Below are 27,056 nucleotides of genomic sequence, written 5' to 3' on the forward strand. Positions count from 1 at the left end.
GAGAACAAGACAAGACTGAGGCTGACAAGCTGCTCCCGGGACTTCACTCAAACACATGTAGCCCTTTCTCCACAACTCTAAATATTGCTCAAGGAATGAATGTGACACTAAGTCTCAGGTTTCAGAAAGTGACAAACTCCAGGAAGCTGGCCAATTCGGCCCTGCCCCCCAACGAGGTTAGGGCTTTTTGTTGTTCTTTGAAATAGTAAAAATAAATAAACAAACAAATAAATAGACAGACAGACAGACAGACAGACAGACAGATAGATAGATAGATAGATAAAAATAAAACAGTGTAGCAATTCATTCCCAGTCTTGGGCTTCTAGCCGGTATCTGCAGGTCATTGAGCTGGCTGGCTGGCTGGCTGGCTGGCTGGCTGGCTGGCTGGGGTAGAAACACCTACCTCGAGACGGTAGCAGAAATTTTACTCTACCTGGCAACCTTTAGGACACCAGGATGCCCTCCCCTTGACCTCCCTGCAACCCTACCTGGCACATTCTGCCCCTGGTCACACAGGCATCCAACAAGAACGGCACTAGGTGCAGAGACAGCATTTTATGAGCGTTTGTCTCTAGAGGAAGCATTTAAAAGCCAGACAGTCTAGAGATGAACTTGGAAGTGATTCCTAAGCCTGGTTTCTGGGGCAGCTGGGGCCAGAAGACTCAGACAACCTACATTCATCATTAAGACCAACACTGGGTGGAAAAGAACCGCCCAGCGCCAAGGGTCTGAGTCGGCAGGATTCATCCAGAACCATCTGGACAGAACCGACAGCACCGCAGACACGATGCTGCACCAGCAGACACGATGCTGCACCAGCAGACACGATGCTGCACCAGCAGACACGATGCTGCACCAGCAGACACGATGCTGCACCAGCAGATACGATGCTGCACCAGCAGACACGATGCTGCTGATTTCTCTGCCCGCTGGAAAAGTCCTTTTCATCTGAGTCAATGCTCTCCCCGGCTCCGGGGCATGGGGTGGGGGCTTTAACCATTTCCTAAGGAGATTTTCCTATTTTGTGTAGCTGCCGTCTGGTACTTACGATGCTAAATGCTTTAAAGATAAAACTCCCCCAAAGCCTCCAAAGCCAAAGGCTGGCGAGTAAACTTAGGGCCTGGAGTGTCATCCATCGGATGCTGTGTGCTCTGCCCAACAAACCATGGGCACTGCGCCCCTTCTCCAGTATGTGACAGCTGGATGAAATGCATAAAATTACAAAGTGCTAGAGTTGGAAGGTAGGCAGATATCCTGCCTAATTTTTTCACTCAATGGCAGGGAAACTGAGCCCGAGGAAAGGAGAAGGAATGGCCACGGGCCACAGAGCCAATTAAAAACCAAAGACCCCTCTCCCGATTCTTGACACAGATCTTCTGCCCCATCTCCCACCCCCCATGCCCCAGTGGCATCCACCTTGAGGAGGTGGGAAGTAAGGAGACACCAGGAGGCAGTGGAACTACCATGAATGTTTTAACAGGTTTCAACTTTACTCTCCTACCTCGGGGCTCCCTGACGCCTCTTTCCTGGAGACTTCGGCCCGGAGTTCTTTTTCTCTCAGTGCTTGCTAGAGAGGGAACACACAGACATGATTGAAGTCGTCAAGAGCTTTCCACAGGGAGTGTGAGCAATGGGCGAGTGTGGTTGGCTGCAGGGGAGCCCCACTCTCACACCCAGCACAAGGCAACAGGGCAAGTAACACTCATGGAGGGCGCAGCTCAGGGAACACAACAGAAGCACCATCTGAATGTGGGGCCGTGTCGGACATGGAAGGAGATGAGCGCGGGTAGAGATGTACTTGTGCAAAATCAACACTTGTATTTGGCTAATTGGGTAAAAGAATTAAAATCAGTCTTTAGCATGTAGTTAGCTGTTTACACTTAACAGCTGTACAAGGATACAAGGACTGCGGGGGTAGGCATAGACCCCGCCCCCAGGAATCAGCTTCAACGACGCTGGTGCCCACCTTTTCTGGAACACAGGGTACCCTGCCTGCTAGATTCTTCTGGTTTACAGCACAAAAGCTTCCACCCTGTTTGTTCTCATCTCAAAGACCCTGGGGAGGGAGAGAAGGCATGACCGAGCATCCAGGTCCCTACTTCTGTCACACTAGGGGACCATGACCAGCCTGGAGATTCCCTTTCCACCAGGAAGCTAGGACGGAGCTTGGTACAGGTCAAAGTCAACCTTCAGAGTGCCTTTGTAAAGAAGGTCCTTCAGAAAATATCAAGCGCCTCTCTGGGTCAGTCAGGCCTCTCTTCACCCCGACATTTGGTTGTAAAGGAGGCTCTGTTTCCGAAACTGTGGGATCAGGTGACACCCTGTGCCTAGCAGCCAGCGCTCCTGGGGCCCTTCCTTGAGGCAGGCAGATGCTCTGCTAGGGGTATTGGCCCCAGGGAAATGTCCATTGGATTCAGAAGAATGTTTAAACTCAGTTTACGAGTTTATTGCCTCTCATTCCTCAGGGAAATCCCTAATTCCTCACTCTGACGTACTCAGAAGGTGACCGTTCTTTAAACCCGCCATGAGCGCTGAGCTCCATCCCCAAGCACCAAAGCTTGTCTCTGGGCAGCACGTTCCGCATCCGTCCCAATGCCTTCTCCTCTGCCAGCCTGTCCCCTCCTCCTGTCAGCTGATGGCCTTCTTGTCCCCTGGGGCACCGTATGCTTAATGCTAAAGAGGCGGAGTCTCCCTTAGCTGTCCTCTAAGTTTTGAAAACTGTTTGTTTCCTTCATAAAGTTGGGGGAGAAAAACACAACTTAAGCTTTAGTGCAGCCGGAGAGCTAATGGGCCAGTCTTTCCCAGGGAAGAGAAAACAAGGGTCTAGCGGTCGGTAGAGCCTGGAAATCTGGAAATCCTGCTGAGCAGTGATCACTCCCAGCTAAGGATAAAGAAGCTCAGAACTGCCTGCTCAGCGGTCGTCCTTTGTTCTGTCTCCCGTGCCACCCGAGTTATCTTCCCTGCTCCACCTCAGACACCCTCAGCCAGAAATTCTGTCTTCTGGGGGCGAGACATGGATTTGCCTCTCTAAATCATAATTCACTGGAGTGATGTTGCCTTCAAGGCAACATAAATCTGCGTTACGGGGCTTATTAGGAACTGGTCTTCCAGAGGCAGGAAGGTATTTTCAGTGCAGGTTAGTTAAAGTTCTTTCTTCTCCCCCTCTCCCTCCCCCTCTCCTCTCTCCTCCTCCCCCTCCCCTCTCTCCCTCCCCATCCCCCTCTCCCTCTCTCCCTCTTCCTCTCTCCCTCTCTCTCCCCCTCCCTATTCCCTCCCCCTCCCTCCCCCTCCTTCCCCCTCCCCCTCCCCTCCCCCTTCCCCTCTCCTTCTTCATTGTCCCCCTACTTATTATTGGGCTTTACAGCTAAAAGGCACGCAGTTAGTTCCCCGACCAGTACTTCTTACTGTTGTCTATTGCCCTGGGTGAAATATACAGGCAGTTTGAGACATGGCTTGCCCCCCACACCTTACATAACTGCACTGTGATTTTGGCTTTTGTTCCTCTCCAGATCTGGGGCTGAGAGCTGACAAAACAAGCCAGGCAGTTCCTCTGTCTTCCTCTCAACCAAATTAACACACTCCTCAGGCACCATTCAGAACAATGCTTCTGGATCCTGGCTGCAATTAGAATCAGCAGGGAGCTTTAAAAAAAAAATCAATGCTCAGGCCCCACTCCAAATCAATTAAAATAGATTTTTGAGGCGTGGGCCTCCACATGGGAATTTCTATACAGCTTCTGTGATTTTATCAACATGCAGCCATAGATGGAAATCACTGTTTTAAACATAACCCGAATTAATGATTATAGGTTTTGCTTGCATGGGGAATGTTAATTTAATATTTGTATAAAACTTAAGATAGTCACGCACTGAGTTCAATAAAGCCAACAGGAAGCTAGAATTGTGTAGGGTAACTCAGCTGCACACAGAAAGAACAAATGTAGAGAGATTTACTCCAGTGCTGCCTGGCTTAGAAGACCTTCGGAAGTCTGAAAGCAATAAGGTAGAGGGGGAAATTAGAGCGAGTCAACTGAAGCAATCTGTTTCCTATTCCACACGTTTCATAACAAAGTCCAAGTCCGTGAATACAGACGATGACGCCGGTCCTTCTTCAGCCTCCCCATGAAGGGAGCCTAGAACTGAAGCCAGTAGTCTGACTGCTGGAAAGAGCGAGTAGACAAATGACATTAGATACAAGGGCACAGCCTAGGAAGCACCGAAGCCTGCAGCAGCATCTCAGGAACTACATGACAACTGGAAGAGTCCATCTCAAGGATGCTGTCCCTCCCTCATGACATTCCTCCCAATGCATCCCCAGGCTGGTCCTGTAGGCAATTGTTTATTGGCCATAACTGTGTTCCAGGAAAAATACCCTGACTGCCAGGAGTCTACAGCTCCTGGTGAGACAGTATGCTCTTCTGAATTTATTTACCAAGTCCATGTGTCCCCAAATGATGTTTCTCAGAAAAGTGGAATCTACAAGTCTTAAACCATCTTTATTGTTTTAAAGAGGGGGGATAATATTAGCTTCAAATGGTTACAGTGATAGACAATAGATCTAGTGCCTTTGAAAACTTCGTGCTTCACATCTGTCTGGAGAACAGCGTTCTCTGTGGGATTTGGGAAAGCCGAAGTTACTGACACATAGCTGCTGGGTGACAGTTGACAAATGTGGTGGTCACTGGTTCTAAGCCCAGCCACACCTTTTTTGGAAGGCCGTGGTGGGAACAGGAAGCAATGAACCTCATGTAAAACTGCCCTATGGGTCATGGGGACTGGCATGTTCGTGTCTGTAGAGACCTTCATGAGAAGAAATTGAACAAAGGGTATGGTAGTCTGTCTGGAACTTTCTTACCAACTGAGACAGCCTCTTGTCAGGTTCTTGTCTTCCTCTAAGAATAAAGTGGGCACACAGAGGAGGGTAAACAAACAAGGAGAATTTTTATTACGTTTATTTATTTAGTACGTGTGCGTATGTATGTATATATGTGTAAGTATGTATTGCCCGAGCTTTTGTCCCCGCCGGCAAGAACACACTCAGGACAACCGTAATCTTCTGCGGCAAAGCTTTTATTGCTTACTTCTCAGGAGGGAAGACCCCGAACCGGGAAAATGGTGCTGCTTATATAGCCCGCAGCGTGACGTTTCAGCACTTGATGTGGCGTGACAGCTCCTGATTCGTTGCTCGCCCATCACCCCATTACTACGCTGTGAGATGGGCAGTGACTGGGCGTGAGTTCACTCTTGCACTTGCGCATAAGGCTTGTTTACTAGTTAGGCGCAGTGGAAGCCAGCGCCATCTTATAATGGCGATTGCTCACGGCACACACGCAATGGCTCTCCACAAGTATGCATGTATATGCATGCATGTATGTATATGTATATGTGTGTATGTATGTAGTATATGTGTATGTATATATGTGTGCATATGTATGTATATGTGTATGTATGTGTATAAGTATGTATTGTGTATACATATTATGTATTTTTAAGTATGTATGTGCATATGTGTGTATGTATGTATGTATGTATGTATGTATGCATACCATGGCATCTCTGTGGAAGTCAAAGGACAATTTATGGGAATCAGTTCTCTCTTTCCACCTTGTAAGTCCCAGGGCTTCCCTTCAGTTCAGCAACCTAGCCACATGTGCTTTTACCTCGTAAGCCATCTCCTTGGCTCCCGGAGGACTTTTATATACTAGGTGAGAGTGGCAGTGTAGATGGAAAAATTAAAGCTTAAAAAAATGCTCCATAGCAGCAGGATGCCAACAGGAGGGGTTGTCAGCAGATGTTCCAGCTGTGAGCTCTCAGTGTACCTGGGATGCCAACCAATGTCAGCCTCCAAAGGAGCCCATAAAGAACAGGTCACCCAAGAGAGTGAGCATAACAGAAGCAGAAGTGGTGAACCCTGTGGGCTCTCTCAGTGGGCCTGCCCTGGAGGCTGCATCATGTGTTCCTGCTGGAGTCAAATCTGCTCAGCCTTCCTCTGACGAGCAGGTCTACTGAGTGGATGTGAATCTCCTGCAGAAGAGCTGGGGCTCTAGTCCAAGGGCCAGACTGATGACAGGGCTGTGTCCAGGGGTTTATATTAACCCTGATGGGATCTGATTGGCTGGGTGTATGCATGCAAATGAGATGAAGAACAAAGACCAATCAATAGAGAGCCTGCTAAACCCAGGAAAGTTCTCCATCAGACCTACTGTTCCATTCCCTTCTCCCCACTCCCTCAGTGATGCAGAGAAGTGGAAAAGGTGGAACAAGACATGTAGAACTGTAGAGTACTGACATGCATTCCTTCTTCTAGCCCTGATTACATTGGCGTTGGGGGTGTCTTCTACCTGTATCCTCACCCTTATCTAACATAAGATAGCAAGACTGCCTCTTTTAGGAGTAGAAATGGAATAACCTAGATGCCAGCCTTCCAAGCTTGCAGTCAAATCTAGCTCTTCTTTCTTTTGAGAGAGTCATCTACAGATCAAGCCAGATCCAGTCTGGACTAACTGGCTGCTGAAATCAGATGTCTCAGACCCTGCTCGGTTATCAGAATCGCCCTAGTTCCTAGTCAGATCTTCCTCTGTGCCTACTCAAGGTGATCAGATGTCGTGGGAAGTGACAAGATGCTGCTCAAACTGATAAGAGGCCACGAGTCCGTTTATCAGTGCTAGACAGAACATCCAGCCTTTCATAGGAATGACCTTCTGACCTTCTCCAAATTGTGAATGACAAGGACTGAGCACTCAGAAGCCCCAACTCCCAAATCAGTATTCCTTATATCACATGCTACCAACCCTTGTTGCCATAATTTAATGAGAACAAGAGTGCACATATAATGTGGTCAACATACTCTTTGAGGAGGGTACTCAAGGAAGTTTGAGTTAGTCAGGGTTCTCTAAAGGAACAGAACTGACAGGGTGAGGACATACGTCAAAAAGGGATTTATTAGCTTGGTTTACAGGATTCAGTTCAGTCCAGTGCTGGCTGACACAAACTGAAAGAGGCCAAAAATCTTGTAGTTCCTCAGTCAACGAGACTGGCTGTCTCACCAGTTTCAATATGGCACTGAAGGTCTGAGGGAATCTCTTGGAACATGTGATGGTTTGTATAGGCTCAGCCCAGGGAGTGGCACTATTAGAAGGTGTGGCCCTGTTGGAGTAGGTGTGTCACTGTGGGTGTGGTCTGTAAGACCTACATCCTAGCTGCCTGGAAGTATTCTGCTAGCAGCCTTCAGATGTAGATGTAGAACTCTCAGTTCCTCTTGCACCATGCCTGCCTGGATGCTGTCATGCTCCCACCTTAATGATAATGGACTGAACCTCTAAAAGTCAGCCCCAATTAAATGTTGTCCTTTATAAGACTTGCCTTCGTAATAGTGTCTGTTCATATCAGTAAAACCTTAACTAAGACTGCCTGGGAGACACTCGGAGCACTGCTTAGTCTTCAGTCTAGGTTGGTATCCTGAAGAAGTGGTTCTAACCTTGGTGAGGGAATGCTACAACAACAGAATAGGGGGACTTGCCACTGAGGGTGAAGGAGAACAGACAAAAGGCAAAGTTTCCTCTTTCTGTGTCCTATGAGGGCCGCCACAGAAGGTGTCATGGAGATTTAGGATGGGACTTCTTGTTTCAAATGATCTGATCAAGAAAATCCCTCACAGAGTGCCCAGTAGCTCAATTCCAGATACAGTCACGCTGACAACCACAATTAGCTATCACAAAGTGATACTGCTGTTAAATATACTCAGATGGACAATCTAGGGTGTATATTGGATGGAAGTAAACAGAGCAAAGAATCGGGGGCAGAGAGACGCTGTGCTCTGGACAGTGGGGGCAGCCAGTCATCCCACGGCGATATGGACAGTCTACAAAGAACCAGAAGAGAGGCAGCATTTCAAAAGAAACCCCATGGCCCCACGTTTGTAGTGAAACTATTCTAAGAAAGAAGAGAGTTTGCCAGTAAACTGAATTACCCGGTCAGCTTCTTAACTGCTCTTTGTTCCAGATGCAGACAGAAGCAAGGGAAAGGACGCCCTAGCCCAGAACCCCTAGTGAGAAAAATCTACTCAGCTGATTCATTTAGCCTACTGCCAACCCGAGAGACTTGCAGGCCGTGAAGGGCCACTGTGGCTCTACAAGGGAAGAAACTATTCTACAGCTGTCAGAATTAAACTACCGTAGTGGTCATTCCCAGGCCAATACAGTGCCAGAGCAGAAGAAAGGGTTTCTCAGGTGCCAAGAACGGGCACAATTCCCATGGGCCACTGGCAAGACATGACTGCTCTCTCCTCCCCTACCTTCAGGGAAAATATAGGAGAGGAAATCTGAACTTGGCTTTCGAATGGGCTCGTTTTGTTTACCGTTGTAACATGAGCACCTCTCAAGCCCCAGGGCCTGCTGTCTGATGACTGGTCCTGGCTTTAGAGGCTGCCAAAGAAGAGCTGGCTGCTCACAGTTCCAGCCTGGTCTCCCTTCCAGTACAAAATCAAAGGAAACCGGAGTGGATTGCAGATGTGAGGGGTTAGAGGTCAAGTAGAGGCCACAGCCCTCCATTCACTATAGGAACTAGAGTCATGTTTAAGGGAAGGAGACTGATTGTGTCAAAACAGAAGTGAGCTGGGCGTCTCAGATGTGGAGCACCAGGGAGAATTCATACATCAAACAGCAATCTTACCTGGGCACAGACTTTAGGCAGTCGTCACTGCAGGCCAGTCTCCGCAGAGATGTCCTCCATTGAGGCTCTTCCCCTACCCCTCACAAGTAGGCAACAGGCCTATTGAAGGCTTTACAGAGACAGGGACAGAAAACCAGGCCTCTGGTTACATCTGTAGGGCTGTCACAGTCCTGGGAAAGCCCTTGTCCCCCACACTTACTGAATATCTTAGTTCCAGAGCACATGTTACCATGAAAGAGCAGCTTCCTGCTCCAGAACGTTCTGATGCAGGCTCACACCATGCTAAAAGCCCACAGGAGCTCCAAGGACCAGAGAAGCACACAGCACACACAGAACACCCACCCTGCTAACAGCAGACACATGGGAAAGTGCTTTTCCTAAGATGTGCTGACTGATCACGTGGGCCTGACTGAACACAGGCTAAAAAGGCTGTCATCTCTCCGTCATTATGTATCTGTCCCCAACTTTTGAGTTGATAGATCCCCATTCATCTCTACACAGCCATATTAATCACTTAAGGAGTGTCTGTCTAAAACCTTATAATACAAGGTTGGTTAGTACCTGACCTATCTCATCCCCCGTGCAAGGTGCTGTTCTGTGAGTAATTGAGCTATTTTACTGTTAGATGCTTACAGCATTCTGTTTCAGACTCCTGAAAAGGCACCTGCGAGTCTCTAGTCGTTGTCCTAAACCTTGGATTCAACAGATCACCCTGTGATGATGTCACCTCCCAAATGGGAGCAATTACCCCTTTGATTGAAATTTCCCTGCTTCCCACCACTAATCAGGAGGAACCGTGAGGCTGAGATAATGACCATCCAAATCTCAATTTGGCTAAGACTACTTTGCCCTCCCCCCCCCCCCCCCCAGTCTTTTCTCTATTTAAGACCAGCACTCTTATCAGTACCCCAGATGATAGGCTAAGATTCCTGATTTCTATCTTTGGGACATGGCCATGCTGATTAAAATCTCATTATTTTTTCTTGTTGTTGTTTGGCTCTTAGAGCAAAGAGTGGTAGCTAATTTGTTAGACTTGGCCTATCCCCTACCCACTCCCTCACTCTCCCTACACCCAACCCTTCCACCCCCATGCTCTCCCACCCTCCCCATCCTCTACCCACTCTGTGGCCTGGGACAGTGGTTATTCTCAGATAGAAACATCTTCCTCCTCACGGCCAAATGTTGAGAGCAGCCTGTACCATGCTCTAAACTCCTCCATGTTGTATAAAACAATGTCTTTTCAAACTGTGCCTTGCCCTGAGCGACTCCATCTTCAAGCACTGAGTATGGTGGTGACTCAGCACCTTGGTGGATATAAACAATACCATCTGCCTGGTACATCCCCAAGGCACAGGCTGATAATTACTTACTCCTGAAAGTAGAAAGGGCACCACCCTATAAACTTATTAAGATAAAGTAGGTCTATAGGGGCACTCGGTTTATTAAAAAATTATATCCGAGCCCGGGAATTATCTAACAATGCATACTGAGGAAAGAGTGCAGCTCTCTCACCTGGATCCCATAAGAGGAAGACACCTAACAGTCCACTGCCAATAGCCCAGAGGGCTCACACGCAGAAGACTCCAGACAGTCCCAGGGGCTTCTCTCAGATCAGTTCCTGAGGCTGATGTGGCCCACTCAGACCGCTATCCATCCACCTGCATCTCTGCTTGCCTGCACGTGGTCCTGTCTCTCACCTCTCTACTGCACTTTGCTGCAGCTCAGCAGATCCACAGCCTGGCTATCTGGGCATCAGCAGTAGCAGCACCCCCAGCCTGGGTTTTTTTTTTTTTTAATCTTATTCTCACAAACTGCATCCCTTTGGCTTCTGCTCCTCAGACTGATTTCAACTCCTAGAACTCACTTGGGGCCTTTTAACCCTTTGTGGCCAGTGAGATGGCTCAACAGAGCAAGGAATTTGCAGACTGATGTCCCGAGTTCAATCCCACATGGTAGAAAGAGAGAACCAACTCCTACAAATTGTCCTCTGATGTCTACATGCTCCCTCCACAAGCATGCATACAAAGTCACATACATACATGCATGCATATGTGTGTAAGACATACATATGCACAAAAATAAATACATACTTTTTTTTAAACAACTAGAATAAAAGAACCAGTATATTTCCCTCAGCTGGGACAGCAGACTGCTAAGCAATTATTGACAAAAAAAAAATTCCATATCTCATGAATTTATTGTTATTTACTGAATTCTGACTTTATGGGAAAAAAAATCCAAGCGTGTTCATCTGTGTTTCTGACAGCACACTCACAGCATCAAGGGAATGGTAGAAGAGACTCATTCTATTCCCAACACAGCCTGGGGTGAAGAGGACTCATTCACTCCCCGCTACGCTGCTCTGCTCCAAGGGACTCCCCAAGCCTTTGGTGATATTCTGTTAGTCAGCAAGAATACTGTGTATGTGAGACACTGTGGGTCCTAGGCAGGCCACAGGAGGAAGGCCGACACAGTCCCACATTCTTACAAGTGTATTCCCAGAGACAATATATAGTAATCCAAGAGTATACATGTTCCAGGTACCATGAAAGATGCACAAGGGAGCATGGGAATTTCCAATGTGAGGGCCAAGGAGAGCCTTCTCTTCTTTCTTAGCCACAGGCTGGCTGGCTGGCTTCCTTCCTTCCTTCCTTCCTTCCTTCCTTCCTTCCTTCCTCCCTCCCTCCCTCCCTCCCTTCCTTCCTTCCTACCTTTTTTCCTTTCTTCCTTCCTTTATTATTTTTGGTTTCTATATGTAGCCATGGCTGTCCTAGAACTCACTCTTTGGACCAGGCTGGCCTCTGTCTCCCAAGTGCTATGATTAAAGGCATGCACAACCCACCACATGGTTTAGCCACAGGATTTTAAAGTGAGTCCTTGGCCAACAGGAAGTGAGAGGAGGTGGTATATAAATATTTGGATAATGGAGAGAATCTTGCCATTCCTTGACCCTGCTGCTAGCTAAAGTGTTGTCAAGGAAAGCCATCTTGAAATATGTAAAAGAAGACACCTTGGCTAACTACATGGAAGGGGCTGGTCCTCTGGTGACCTGAGTGCCACAACCAGCTTGTTATGTGAGAGAGAAGTAAATACCTGTCTCACTTAAGCTATTTTCAGTTTGATCTTGCAGCAAAGCAATGTCCAACAAATAGCAGCAAGGGAATAATGGTACCTACTGCCCCAACTTCATGTGGTCTTCTTTAGAGCACAGTAAGTTATCATCACTTTGTATTACAGAAACTATGGCTGGGGAAGATCATTGTGTTGCCTAAGGTATACGGTGAAGCTAGTAACAGAGATTTGAAATCTTCCTATCAACTGTTTGCAGCTTTGTCTATTAGATTTAGAAGCACCCAGGAGATCAGAGAGGTACACCTCTGGTGTCTGTGACCATGTTTCCAGAGAGGATCACTGAGAGGATAAGACATACCCCATATGTGGATGGCACTGCCCAATTGCCTGGGGTGGTAGGGAGAGGTTTTTCCTAGCCACCAGACTGTGAGCTGCTCTGCTGTGTCAGGCCCTTTCTGCCACTATAGAACTGAGTTGTCTGGAACTGTGAGCCAAAGTAAACTGTTCTCTTTTAAGTTTTTGATGTCAAATAATTTGTCAGTGTGGTGGTTTGAATATGCTTGACCCAGGGAGTAGCAATATTATGAGGTGCGACATTGTCGGAATAGGTGTGACCTTGTTGGAGTAGGTGTGTCACTGTGGGTGTGGGCTTTAAGACCCTCATCCTAGCTGCCTGTAAGCCAGTCTTCTCCTAGTGGCCTTCAGAGGAAGATGTAGGACTCTCAGCTCCTCCTGCACCACACTTGCTTGGGCACTGCCATGCTTTGATGCCTTGATGATAATAGACTGAACCTGCAAGCCAGCCCCAATTAAATGTTGTCCTTATAAGAGTTGCCTTGGTCATGGTGTCTGTTCACAGCAGTAAAACCCTAAGACACACAGTAAAGCAAAATCCAACCAGGTTCAAGGGATACCCACTCTGCTTCCATTCCTCCCTCTGTCTACATCATGTTTTATTATTCCTTCCATTTAGATGAATTTTTGCCAAATCATCCACACTCCTGACTGTGTTGCCCGCTCCCAGGCCAGTCCTCCCACTGACTCTTGGTCTTGATGATGTATTCCCTGAGCAACCCTAGTCTACACAAAGCAACCCCATCTACACAAAGTCTAGGGTCAAAGATGTAGACAACATCCACTTTTCTCAAACAACTTTCATTGTGTTCTAAACGGGAGCATTTGAAGCATCCTTTTGCCCCACCACAAACTTAACTTAACTCTCCCATGTACAAAGAGCCTAGGAATTCTTGATGATAACAGCACTTGGAGAGCCCAGAGGACCCTCAACTCTGTCATTAGTGCTGTCTAGACATCCTAGCAGCCTAGCTCCCTTGGGCTCTCCCTGGGATCCTGCATCAGAATGATGTTGCTATTTCATCTTTTCTTTAGCCCTTTGACTGACTGCTTGGGGAACTGTGAGCTAAGCCCTGCCTACAGAGCCTGCAGTCACTGTTCTCGCACTGGGCTCTCTCTTTGGGTTATGAATCACTTCTGGGGTATAGCATCTGAATAATTCAGATCTAAAATATTGACTTTTACTCCTCACAGACAGGAGGCAGCTTCACCCATGCCTTTGGACTTAGTGGGCATAGTGCGGCTCTGATGATTGACACTTAGAAGGGTCTTTTGTCTGCAAATGACTGAAGCCCACAGGGAGACAAGGATGCCAGTCCAGGAGGTTTCCATGGCATCCTACAGCTTTATGCTAGACCTGGGAATTAGAAGCAAGGTAAAATGTCATACACAACATCATCTCAAATAAACAAGGTCGCAGAACTCAGCCAAGTCTCACCAAAGCCTTTCTCTTTCGTCCAGGAATCTCTATTTGCATCCTTGTTGCTGCCAAAAGCATGCCTGAGGGTCACACTCCTCCTTCAGAATTTCTGTCGCTTCTGGTTTCTGTTCTCATGAGTTTTAGGACAGGAAGCCATCCAGAGAACTCTTTGACCTGAGACTCTGAGGCAGCCCCTTCTCTTTCCTAAGCTATACTCTCTTGGTGGCTGATTCACACACTTACTTAGTTTAGCTCTGCCTTCTGTCTGTGTCCCTTTACTGGATATCTCAACCAAGTCCTGTTCATTGAGCTTCTGACTCACATGTTCATCTTGTTTGTGAATCTCTAAGCCTAGATCTCTCCCAAGGCTCCTCCTACTTTCCATGACCCCTCCTCCACTCACTCATTCCCAATTAAAGTAAGACTTTTGGACACACTGTAAGACCTTGATCCTCGGTCACTGGTACTTATTTGAGAGCCCTTCCCCCCAAGTGAGACACCTAGGCACAGATGAATGCAAAAGCAAGAGGTTTATTTTCCAGTGAGCTGGGGTTGACCTTCAGTTAGTTCCCTCAAGGCAAGTGACTAGAAGGCAACCCCCAAATGGCTATTACAAGCAGTTTTTATACTTTTTTAGGGGCACAGGTTACATCATCAAGGTTACAATTCAAACTTATTGACTAAGCATATTGACCTTCAAATCTATTGGCTAGCAAGCATGACACACATTTGAACTCTACCTGGGACTTTCCAGAGGGTCAGGTGGCTATCAGTCAGTACATTCTGAGAATTTTTACTCAAGAATGTTCCTGTGGGTGGAGAATGGAACTTGGCCTAGCCTTGACTCCAGGCAGGAGCGGGAAGCTGTAGGAGGGTATGGGACTGGAAAACCCCTTAGGGTCCCTCAACACCAGTGGTGTAAATAACGACACAAACTTTTTAATATTTTAAAGCTTGGGCGTTTAAGCTAGGGAAGCCTCCCAGCCAGTAGTCTAGCTTAACCTGACTACCTGACTAGTCCTGGACATAGCCAACTCAATCTTACTTCTCTTTTCAGTCTGTCCTATCCATCTCACTGTCCCTCCCCCCCCCATTCTAAATTACCTCTAGGCTAGTGAGGAAGGATGAATATTTATAAAATATGACACCAGTGATGGATGGGCCGTAGAAATAACAATACCAAGATCCTGCCAGCTTTTAGCTCTCTGCTGGGACAGAATTAACAAGTGAATATACAAAGACATACCTTCACATGATGTACCCCAACACCCAATCTGTGTCTTATCTCCCTTGCTGACATCTCCATCCCTCACATCTGAAGCTGAGAGTCAGTGTAGTGTGACACACTGTCCAGTGACCTTGAAGTCATTCTTCCCTCCATTTACCTTCTAAGTATGTTCCAAATAGTCTCCTAACAGAGCTGTCCTCCAGCATTCTTGTTCCTGCACAGCTACAAACGTAATTGTTACAGTTTAGATCTGGAATGTCCCCAACTCAGCACTGTTAAGTGATAGAAGCTTTAGGGGGAGGGGCCTAATGGGAGGTTTTAGGTCTTTGGGAATGAGCCTTCAAATGGGCGAATGGGACCCTTGCCCCATCTTTTTTCTTTTGTTTCTGTGCCATACATACACTGGCACTGTCATGTGATGCCTTATCATGTTGGTGTGGGGCAAGTGGACCAAGCCAGCAGACAGAAGACCTTGTAAGGTTAAAGCAGGTTTAAAAACCCAAGGGGATTTTTATAATTGTGAATGGCAGGCGTTAGAACTAGCTCCCAGCCAGGGTCTATCTGTCCTGAAACACATAATCATGATACCCCATTGAGAAGACCATGACAACCAGCCACATAGGGACAACACCTGGAGTCCTTTTCCATGCAAATAAAGCATCCCTAACATCTCAGACTGAGCCAATGAGAAACGTCTACCCCTTGATCTCACCCTACTCCCAAAATGTTTATAAGGTCCCTATCCACATGGAACAAAGTGCACAAGTTATTGCACCAAGAATTGTCTGAGGGTGGCTGTCTTATTGAGCTGTGACATTCCAGGGAGCTGAAGCTGCTTGCTGCTATGACTACTGGCTATCTTTCGTTGTCTTTGCAGCCACATCTTGTCAATCGCCTAGTGGTTCTGTCTCCAGCTTCTGTTGCAGTTAGTCGCTGCTGCTGCTGCTGCTGCTGCTGCTGCTGCTGCTAGGGATGGGGCTGCAACAGTAACAGAAGAGATTCAGCCACTGCTCTGCCCTGGCTTCCCCTTGGAGAGCGGTAACACTTTGGCCTGAGGCCCTTGGATCCTTTTGTTCTGGCCAGACTAGGGATCTTGGGTTGTGTCCTGTCTCCCCTGAATGGGGCTCCAGCATCCCAGTGGTGAGGTAGACACACAACCCAACATGTTGGCATAATGTTATTGTACATTGTGTAAAGGTTGTCCCTGTACTATTCAAATGCTGACTTCTGTGTTCCCATATCTGGCTGCAATCTGGACATGGCATTGCAATGCTTACTCTAAGAATCTCCTGTCTCAAAGTTGTGTAAACCTTGCTCCCCAATTATTCTCTGATTGCTCAATAAATAAAGAATAGGACTGGACTTCCTATCCCAGTGAGGGGGGGGGAGAGAAAGAGAAGAGGAGAGGATTGGCAACAAGGAGAGAGTCCATGAGCTACCACGAGAACACACCTTTTGCAGAGAGCCAGATCAATACTAAAGTGCAAGTGTCTCAGGAATTTTGGCTGGGAGGTAGCCAGATTATTTTAGAGGATTAGATTAAATTAATAACTGCTCAGTCATTGTGCCATAGATCTTATTAAATAAATCTAAGAGTCTCTGTCTCATTTATTTGGGAGCTAACCAGGATAAAGAGAGAACTGTCACTTTTAAAATTGCACTGACATTATCACATGCTCAAAAACATGGTCCAGTGAGTGATGGACTTTGTTTAAAGGTTTAAGCCCAAATAACCCTTTTCTCTTTATAAGTGGACTAAGATCTTTGTTATAGTTACCGAAAGCTGACCGTCTGGCACAGTAATCTTTTAAAATATAAATCTAATCATTTTGAGATTTTATAATCTTTTCAGCAGATCACTCATGCTTAAAGTCTAAATTCATTGGCAGACATGTAAAACCCTTGTTGGTCTTGCTCTGGCTATACTGTGGTCCCCATACCTCTTCCTTCATTCTCCAGATGTTATGTTATACAGTCAATATAAAGGACCCTTTTGGGAAACAGAGTTCTCAGATTCTCAATTCCCCATATAAATGGGTTCATATAATATTACACACACACACAAACACACACATTCTTCCTTATTTATTTATTTTTCAATGTCTGAATATATTACTAATTTGGCTTTGAGCTCCTGAACTCAAGAAATCCTTTTGCCTTAGCTTCCCACAATGACTACAGTGACATTGCATTACAGCCTGCTCTGTGGTAAGCCATATCTAACTTACTTATAATACCTATTATAATACCTATTATGCTATGTCTTGCAAATAACTGTTCTATTTATTATAGTGATGAGAAAAAGGCCTGCACACATTCATTTACAGATTAAGTCTTCTTCCTGAATATCTTGATGTGCAGTTTTTGATGCCTGTGTATACAGGGATCACTCACAGACAGGACTGACTGTGTTCTCAGACTTCTGTGTTCCCACACCTCTGGGCTTTGCCACTTTGCCCCTTCTGTCCTCCTCCAGGAAGCTTTGCTGACCTTGTTGTCTTTCACAGCACCCAGAACACACTGTTACCTGTAAAGTCTCTGCTGGCCTAAACAGGATAAACTGCATGCTGTTTGTCTTGCTGTGCTGTCTGACTGTCTGGACACAGGTGCTCAGTAAGTGTGTGCAGAAGGCATTTCATAGAGTGCCCAGGCTTCATGGAACGCTAGGATGTCTTCCTCCCAACGCTGGCTCTGACCCTTCTATTTTGTCAAGGTTCTGTATTGGGAAAGCCGAGGGCAAAAACAATATTAAGTCAAGAAGTGAGGGTGGGGGCTGGTGAGATGGCTCAGTGGGTAAGAGCACCCGACTGCTCTTCCGAAGGTCAGGAGTTCAAATCCCAGCAACCACATGGTGGCTCACAACCATCCGATCACGAAATCTGACTCCCTCTTCTGGAGTGTCTGAAGACAGCTACAGTGTACTTATAATAAATAAATAAATAAATAACTCTTAAAAAAAAAAAAGAAGTGAGGGTGTAAGTCAGTAAGGGCACATTCATAGCTCTCTGTTCAATATCTACGACCAAGAAAGGCAAGAAAGAAAGAAGTAGTTTATACCAATAAAAGCAGTTCTCTTTATTAGAAAATAAAGCATTTTGTTTTTAAAATTATGCATAGGGGGATTTTAAATGATGTGTTGTGGGATTGCTATATACACATGGATGCCAGTGCCCTGGGAGACCAGAGGTGCTGGATTCCTAGAGCCAGAATTAGAGATAATTGTGAGCTGTGTGATGTGTGTGCTAGGAACCAAACTCAGGTCGTCTGGAAGTGCAAGTCCAATTCGTAGCTGCTGAGTCATGTCTCCATCCCATCTCCTGTGACTTTTTCATGTGGAAATATTCATTCATTGATTCACTGGCCTATCCAGGAATCACAGCAGCTGTAAAACGCCTCCTCCAGGTCAGGGCCTATGTTAAATATTAGGGAAACACACCTGAGAGAGAGCTAAGTATACAGGAGGAGAGGCAGGCAGACACGTCCTGACAGGATAATGTGTTAAGAGCTGCAGATGAGAAGACATGAGAAGGCTGCTGGTAAGGACCCCCCCCCCTTTTCTCCAGTGGCTAGTCTCTCATCACCCCTAGGTTATAATTAGCTTTGACTGTATTCCTTATGCCCACTGTAGTATAGTCAAACTCGCTTGAGCACAGAGACTGATATTTGTCCTTGCATTCATTCAGCATCATTTATTAAGTGCCTAGTGTATGCAAAGCCCTTTTGGGTTCTGTGGTAACTGCAAATAATAATATTGGCCCAGCATGAGCCTTTGTGGGGTACACAATGTGGTTCATTTGAAGTTTGGAACATAGTGGGACAGGGAAACACTTTTCTAATTTTAATTTTTAAAATGTATATGTGTGGGGGCAGATGTGTAGGAGCATGCATATGGAATCCAGAGGACAACAATCTAGATGAATTTCCGCCTTGTTTCTTAAAACAGGGTGTCTGACTGGCCTGGAACTCAGCAATTAAACAGTTTGTTGATCAATGAGCCCCAACGATACCCTTTCCAGGCTCTACCTCCCTAGCACTAGGATCACAAAGGTTTATGTCTAGCTTTTTCTTGGAACTCATTCTATAGACTAGGCTGGCCTCGAACTCACAGACATCTGCCTGCCTCCACCTCCCAAGTGCTGGGATTAAAGGTGTGTGTCACCACCTACCAGCTCCTTCCTTTCCTTCTTAACACAAGTTCTGGCTGTTGAACTTGGATCCACATTGTTTCAAGGCAAGCACTTTACCCCCTCAGGGGAGTGCTTAAATAACAAAGTAGAGTTAGAGGGATGTCCTGTCTTCAAATGTCTAGGGGCAGAGCTAAGACCAATGCATAGCTGTAAGAACTGGCCAGGGAAAGTGCCAGGAAGAGGAGGGCAGGTGACTCTCCACCTAACTGGCTGCGGGCAGTCACAGAACCCTCCCCAAGACCATGAAAGTGATGAGGACTCTCATGAAGTATTGGCATAACTGAGGATGCAAGAAGACGAAACCGGTGGAATCCAGTTTGGGTCAGAGTTCTAAACGTATGGTAGAGATATACTTGCCATCTCCCCCGACTGTAATGGGTGTCATGGCCAACCGTGAGAAGAGAAGGAATACCAGGAGGGTGACTTCTCAATGGCACATGCCTCCAGAGCCTGCTGCAGGAGGAACAACCAGATAGACTCTGGCAGATGCAATAACTTAGCATTTTTGTTTGTTTGTTTGTTTTGTTTTGTTTTGTTGGGTTGTTTTTTTGTTTGTTTGTTTTTGTTTTTTTGTTTTGTTTTGTTTTGTTTTTCGAGACAGGGTTTCTCTGTATAGCCCTGGCTGTCCTGGAACTCACTTTGTAGACCAGACTGGCCTTGAACTCAGAAATCCACCTGCCTCTGCCTCCTGAGTGCTGGGATTAAAGGCCTGTGCCACCACGCCCGGCTATAGTTTAGCATTTTTACCATCTGAAATTCAGCAAGCTTGTATCTTTGTAAGACCTCCTGTATATGAGCGGTAGCATTCTTGAGCAACTTGTAGCTTTTGTGCTTTTAAAAAACGTTTATGTCTGTTTAGAAGCTGTACACCTATAATATCGCCATTGGATATAAAGAGGGGAAGAAAGCTGTTGTGCACACTTCCCAGTGAAATGCTATTCTGTTTCTATTTAAATGGTTCATTGTGCTTTACTGTATAGTGTCAGTAACTTAAAAAAAATTGCCTGTTAGCTTCAGCATTAGGACGGATTTTTTAAAAGATGTGTTTGTAGTGAAGTGAAGAATCACAGTGCTCTTGTAAGGAAATACAATATACCTAAAGCTATTTTCCTTTTCTAACATCTAAAGTTTTAAAATGTCCTCTTGTATACTAGCTTCTAGGTTGGGATTTTTGCTTGTTTGTTTGTTGTTTGTTGTTGGTTTGGTTTGATTTATTCATCCAGGTTTCTTGGGCAGGACTAATTATTTGGGGAATATGTATTTGTTGAGGCACTGAGAGATTTTTATTAACTTTGAATACCTCTCCTTTTTTAATTTCTAAAAATCCTAATTATAATTTTGGTCTCTTCACCAAAAGGTACAAATTTCTTTAAAATGCTTAAGCATATCATATTAATTTACTGTCTGAAGAACTGTGATTTTCTGTGTAATCATAAAATTATTGCTTAAATAGAATTGTCCCCTTGGTTGAGTGTGTGATATAACCATTAGGCATTAGTAACATTGTGTTGCTTGAGAAGGAAGCCTGCTTGCTAGCTTCACTCAGGCTCAGAGCCTCCCTTGTCCAAAGCACTGTGAGTGTTGCCTGTGGAGTTCTAGGTTAGCACTGGAGGGGAATCCCAGTGTAGACTGGAGTCTTCAGACAGGAAAGATTACCTCTCTTCAGACTGTTCTTTCCTCAGGCAGAAAGCCCCACAAACTATATTGCGTGTATTATAAAAGTGACATTTCATATTTTCTGTGTTAGTTACAAGCTGTGTGCTTTTACTGTCATGTTCCTCACTACAAACACATCTTTTAAAAAGTCCATCCTAATGTTGAAGCTAGCAAACAATTTTTTATAACTGGCACTACACAGTAACGCACAGCGAGCCATTTAAATACAAGCAGAGTGACATTTCACTGGGCACTATGCACAATAGCATCATTTTTTTTCTTTACGTCTTCAACCAATAGTTTAGAGTGGAATTAATCTTTAATTTCTTCTTCTTCTTCTTCTTCTTCTTCTTCTTCTTCTTCTTCTTCTTCTTCTTCTTCTTCTTCTTCTTCTTCTTCTTCTTTTTTCTTCTTCTTCTTCTTTTTTTTTTTTCTTTTTTTTTCCCGAGACAAGACAGGGTTTCTCTGTCTAGCCCTGGCTGTCCTGGAACTCACTCTGTAGACCAGGCTGGCCTCGAACTCAGAAATCTGCCTGCCTCTGCCTCCCGAGTGCTGGGATCAAAGGCATGCACCACCACGCCCAGCTAATTTCTTCTTTTATTCTCATTAGTGCCTCAAATATAATGCTAAATAAAGCTCAAAGTTTCTTAAAATGAGGGGGGTGGGTGGGGAGAAAGAGCCAGTATGGGGAAATGGAAAGTTCTCCGTTAGTGAAAGCTGTTCCATGTTATGAAATGTTAAAAATAAATAAGGCAAAAGCCTGCAGGAGGAATTTCTAAGTGGGTCCAAACCAAATGACCTTCAGGTCCTCTCTCAATCTGGAATCTTACCTTTGAAAACACTGAGGTTTGTCAAAAATGTTCAGCCATCCACAGAAGTGGCGAACTGGCCGTTGGTTACGGAAATTTTCTCCAAAACTGGAAACAAGTAAATATATTTCTCGTGACAGTTTCACAATGCTCTGGCCCTGAACATTTGGTGGTGTGGGGACTTCTCCACCTGATTGGCACCTGAATTGAAGCTCTTGGCCAAGCCTGGCTCTCAGGAGGAATTCCAGGGGCAAGAGGACACGTTAGTGTTCATAAAAGAAGAAAAAAAAAAGCAAAACCATCTGGCCTGGATTATAAGTCCATGCAGTGAACTATTATTTAGCTGTTAAATGAATTAAGTAGATTTATATGCACATATATATGTATAATAATAAGTTTAAAAAGAAAAATTCAAGAATACCATTTATAGCATGACTGCTTGTGCATATTTTTTAAAGGGCTACATATAAATCTGTCTGCATGCTTTTCTTACATGAGATTTTTGGTTTTTTTAAATTTCTTATATTTTTTAAGATTTTAATATAATTATATCATGCCCCTCTTTTTCTCCTTCCTCCCAATCCTTTCATATGCTCTCCCTGCTCTTTTTCAAAATCATGCTCTCTTTTTTTAATTCATTGTTGTTACACGTATGTCTGTATGGACATGCATTCCTAAACAGATAAATACAACCTGCTCAGACTGTAAACTGTCCCTTGTACGTGTGTTTTCAGGGCTGACCATTTGGTATTGGAGACCGGGTTGCTGTGTTCCTCCTGCTCTCGGCTTTCCTGGGTTGCCTGTGGTTCTCTGTGTGCGGTTAAGACTGCAAGGCTTTTTCCTGTCGACGCTAACATGCCTATTGGTATCCCTCTTGTTCAGGACACGTTTGGGCATCCATATTGATGGTGTGGCCTCTGAGATTCCTAGGAGACACAGTCTCACTTTGAGAAGCTGTTTACTAGCTGGGGGGTGGTTTCTGAACACTTTTAATCCCAGCAGAGACTTAATTCCAGATGAGATGCAGAGGCAGGTGGACCTCTGAGTTCAAGTTTGAGGCCAGCCTTATCTATAGAGTGAGTTCCAGGGCAGCCACAGAGAAACCCCATCTCAAAAAAAAAAAAAAAAAGAAAAGAAAAAAAAAGTCGTTTGTCGTTTACTTTGGTAAGGTCTTACTACAGAAAGAGGGAATGGAAGAGATGAATTTCCTTTTTCATTTGATATGTTTTCATATCAATTCTATTTTCTGATTATGTGCCTACACCCTTGTCTATTTAATGCTGACAGATCTTCCCTGGATCATGGGATGATAAGCCAAGTTTTTTTTTTTTCCTTATAATTTTCTATTCAGAAACGGCTTTTATTTCCCCAAAGGCAAGAGAAAGGGGAGTGAAGACTGATTCAGGCACCACCAAGACAGATTTTATAGCTTCGTTTCCAAGCATGCAGAAATGCAGACAAAGAAGCAGAGGATTGGGAAAGGGGCTTCTTGCTTAAGACTCAATAAAAACAAGTCTGAGCTGGAGTAGAGGCAAGATCTCCTGGGCTCTAGCATGATCCAAACTATACCAGTAAGAGAGTAAGAAAAGGGAGGGGAATCAACCCTTGCAGAGACATATGCGTTCGCCAGCTAACTGGTGGATTTACAAAGCTTTAAGCAACAAGATCCATCCATATACACTGCTTTTCTTTACCACTGGGACAAGACGCAAACAATGCAACAGAGGAAGCGCTATTTTGGCTCACAGTTTCAGAGATACTCGTTCTTGATGGTGTGAGGATGTGGTGCAGCAGAACTCTTTACATCATAGTGGAAACAGTGAATATAGGATTCAGGGCAAGAGGCAGCCCCAAAGGACTCACCACCAGTGACCTACCTCCCGTAGCTAGGTATTGCCTCCTAAGGCTTCCAGCACCTTCCAATACTACCTGGGCAGCAAGCTTCCAACACAAGAGCCCCTTGGGAGGACATTTCATATTTGATGTAGAATACCATCTCACCCTGAGATTCCCGGGATCAGTCCTAAAGTAGCCAAGGGAAGTTTACTTTCTTGACCCAATAAGCAAAAGCACAGTAAACCATGGTGCCCACAGGACCCCCTTACTATGTATCTTGGGATTCTCTTTTTTTTTTTCAGGTATTCTATTGATTGAAGATGTACTTATAGAATTCAGTGCTGGTGATAACTGACTAAGGGTACAGGTCACCTGGGACTAAAGACCTAGTGCAGCCCAGGAGATTCAAAGTAGTGTGAATGTGTGACCAGGTTGACTTTCAGGGTCTTCCACCAGCCCTCCCAGATCAGCTCTCCTCTGTTCCTCTGAATTTTAATCTATATTCCACACTTTGGACTGCAATCTGACCTTGAATAGGGGTCAGGGATGTCAAGGTCAGCTTGGGGCTTGCAACAGGCCCTGGGAAGAATATGGAGATTGGCCAGTAGTCTCATTACACTGCAGGCTTTCTCAGAAGCTCCAATGTTGTTGTAACTCGTATATCAATACTAGTAGAGAATGTGCCTCGTTCACTCTCCACCAGTTTAAGGGTCATAAGAGACCCGTGAGCGAACCTGTCAGTGAGCCCCCTTCCACCAGACACCACCCAACATCTGGAGCCCTCTCTCTTGGCAAGAGCTAAAGTGTTGCTCTGAGTTGGCTGTGTTGTTCCGTTAAACTGACTTTGATCCAAGGGGCACCGGGGGTTATGCATTTCAGTGAAGGTGGTGTAGTGCCCATGGGCACCAAAGGCAGGCATATTCTTAGTCTAGAGACTGGGAAGCATCCTCTCCTTGAAGGTACCCGCCCACCCCCCGCCAAGCAGAGGCATGAACCTCTGTGCAGGTGCCAAGCCTTTCCACCCCTGAACAGTGGAGGCGGATGCCATTGCCTTCGCAGGTAAGAGCAAGATGTGGTGCGTGGCAGGGTGACTCAGTACGTGACCTTTCAGGAGACATCTCAGAGAGAGAAGGTGGGGAGTCTGAGTTTGCTCTTGGAGTTCAAGACGTGGCTGTTGTCATTGCTTCTTTCCAATTCAGAAGACGAGACGTCGGCAGGTCCTACCTCCTGGCTCAAGGATACAATCATCGTTGGTCCCCTTGAAAACCTTTTAAAAATGTAGTTGCCTTTGTATTCCTGTTTCTCCCTAATCTTAAATTCTGTTTCCCTGCCCAAGCCACAGTAATTCTTAGTTGTGTAGTATGCTTCCTTTTATTTGCATACCATATTGCAAAAGCTATCTCTTTGCAGTATTAATTTATGTATGTGCCCCATCTTATTGTTTCTTCTGCCTCCCTTATTTATTTTTTTCTACTCTTCCTAAAACCCATTCACGTTGCTATGCAAGACCTCTGTTCCGCTGTGTAGTGTTCCCTGGAATGCCTGAGTGATAAGTCAGTGGGTGCCACACTTAGTGCTCAGTTTCGGTGAGGGAGAACTAAGATAGCCTTTTACTCTCACCATGAGTAACTGCGGATGTCTCCTGAGGAACCGAATGATAATTTGGGGGATATATCCAGCTAGGGGACTTTCTGTATGCTCTACTGAATGTGAATCAGGAGGCCAACGTGCTCCCCAAGGTGACTCATCACACCCAAGTGCTCCTCGGGATGCCTGCCAGTGCAGACTTCTCTCCCGTCCACCCTCTCTGCAGCAGTGTGCAAGAGCAGTCACATCTCACATCTGCCACCCTTGGCATTGAACTTCTCTTCATATTTTATCCATAAAAAGAGCCATGCAGGAGAATCTTGTTGCTGTTTTAATCTGAGTTTTTCGTGTGGCTTGTGAATCTCCCTTCACTTATGCTGTGGTGGAGGTGAGGTGCACTGCTCAGGCTCCTGCTTAAACATTAGATCCCCAGTTCCCAGCCTCTCAATGTTGGCCTTGACGGCATATAAGCTCCTTCATGGGTGTTTCCTTTGACTAAAGGAACCGGCTTCACCCCAGTTCATGACCCACTGATGGGGTAGCATCCATCCAGTGACTAGCCATGCAGGTGTGCGAAGTCTCAAGTTCTTGCCCCAAGTCCAGGATGGATCTGAAGAGACTAACCCCATGGTAGCAACACCCGTGGTGTTGGTAGAGGCCTGGGATATAATGCATCACAGCTCAAACTCTTAATCTACCCAGTCTTGTTTCTCTCCCTTGGCCACTGCTACCTATAAGGCCACCTCCAAGACTATACAGCTAAGCATCTCTGGGCCCGAAACCCAGGGAAATGGACCTATGTGGGGAATTTTATTTATGTAACACCTGTCTATTTCTTTCCTCTTTCCTGTTGCAGTCATGTCTAAGAGCCTTCTACCTATGAGGGGAATTTTATTTATGTAACACCTATCTGTTTCTTTCCTCTTTCCTATTGCAGTCATAAGTGTCCAAGAGCCTTCCATATTCTTCACATCAAATCCTCATTCATAAAGATATTACAGGCACAGGGGACGGTGGGATGGCTCAGCTGGTAAAGGCATTTGCTGCATCAACCTGGTGATCTAAGTTCCATCCTGAGGACCCATTTAAAGGTGGAAGGAGGGAACAAATTCCCAAGGGCTGTTTTTTGACCTCTTCCAGCACATGCATAGCCTCATTCAAACATACTCACTTCAAACACATATACACATGCACACACATATCACACACATAAATGGTAATAATACGTTCTTAGAAGATATTACAAAGACCTATGCCTATTCTGCCACCAGCCTGTTATGTATTTTTATTACACATCTCCAAATTTTGATATAATCAAATTTATAAAGTTTGCCTGGTGCTTTTTGCTTTTGACGCTTTGATTTCACGTGCGTTTCCTAGATCTCAAAGATCGTTCCCGGTACTCTGTTCTGCAGAATTATTTCTGCTATTTTTCTTTAATATTTTATTCTTAGTTTGAGCCACGAGTGCCCACTTTTATGTACAGTATCAAGTTGAGTGCAGATTTACTTTCAATTTTCATCACTTATATGTTTGCTTGTTTGTTTGCTTTAGACAGGGCTGGCCTCAAGCTGTCAATATGGCTTGGTGTATGTGGTACTGGCAAGCAAACCCAGGGCTTCACCCTTGCTAAGCAAGCACTGCACCACCCGAGCTACAGCCCCAAGCACAGTCTCATATTTCTCCTATAGTGAACCAGGTTCCTAAATGCCACTTGGTAGCTCTTCCCCCGCGGTGTGACGTCCCTTTCATCCTTTAAGTTCCGACACAGACATGGTTCCGCATTTGAACCCTCTGCTCCACAGCACTGATCTTTATGTATGTTGTCTTGATTACTGTTGATATTATGAGACTTTACTATGTCTTAGTATCAGAGAGGGTAAGAGCCCCACCACCCCCACCCCGAATTCTCCTTCTGTAAGCTGTCTTAGCTGCAGTTCTCTAGGTTCAATCTAAGTGTCTTTCCTGCTCTGCCTCTCCCTGGTTTTAGAGTATTTTGGCTCAAATGCTTTGAACTTTTTATTCTGGCTTTGTTTGGGCCAGAAATCCTTGGCTGGACTGGCATAGAAGGCCTGCCAGTTGGCACACCTGATTGGTGACTTGCGTCATTGGCAATGCACAAACACACACACACACACACACAGAGGCATGGGGGTGGGGGTAAGACACGGGGTACTCATAAGAAGTCAAGCCAAGAGATAGTATCTAACTTGCGCTGGCCACCCTAAAGCCCCGAC

At 45.5% G+C, this 27,056-nt stretch overlaps 1 long non-coding RNA gene across 18 annotated transcripts in view; it reads right to left on the reverse strand.

The window, feature by feature from the left end:
- Window positions 1-27,056, reverse strand: part of Gm34032 — a 102,402-nt gene that overhangs the window by 67,475 nt on the left and 7,871 nt on the right. For 17 of the 18 annotated variants that reach the window (XR_001781968.1, XR_001781972.2, XR_001781967.2 and 14 more), the window contains exons 2-3: window positions 8,671-8,779; window positions 1,503-1,568 (exon numbers count right to left, since the gene is read on the reverse strand). This is a non-coding gene — a long non-coding RNA (predicted gene, 34032). Of the gene's footprint in view, window positions 1-1,502; window positions 1,569-1,967; window positions 3,153-8,670; window positions 8,780-27,056 lie in introns of those variants that run through there. The other variant, XR_876019.1, reaches the window with a different exon arrangement.

This window comes from Mus musculus, chromosome 16, assembly GCF_000001635.26.
Source record: "Mus musculus strain C57BL/6J chromosome 16, GRCm38.p6 C57BL/6J".
In the NCBI taxonomy this organism is placed as follows: Eukaryota; Metazoa; Chordata; class Mammalia; order Rodentia; family Muridae; genus Mus; species Mus musculus.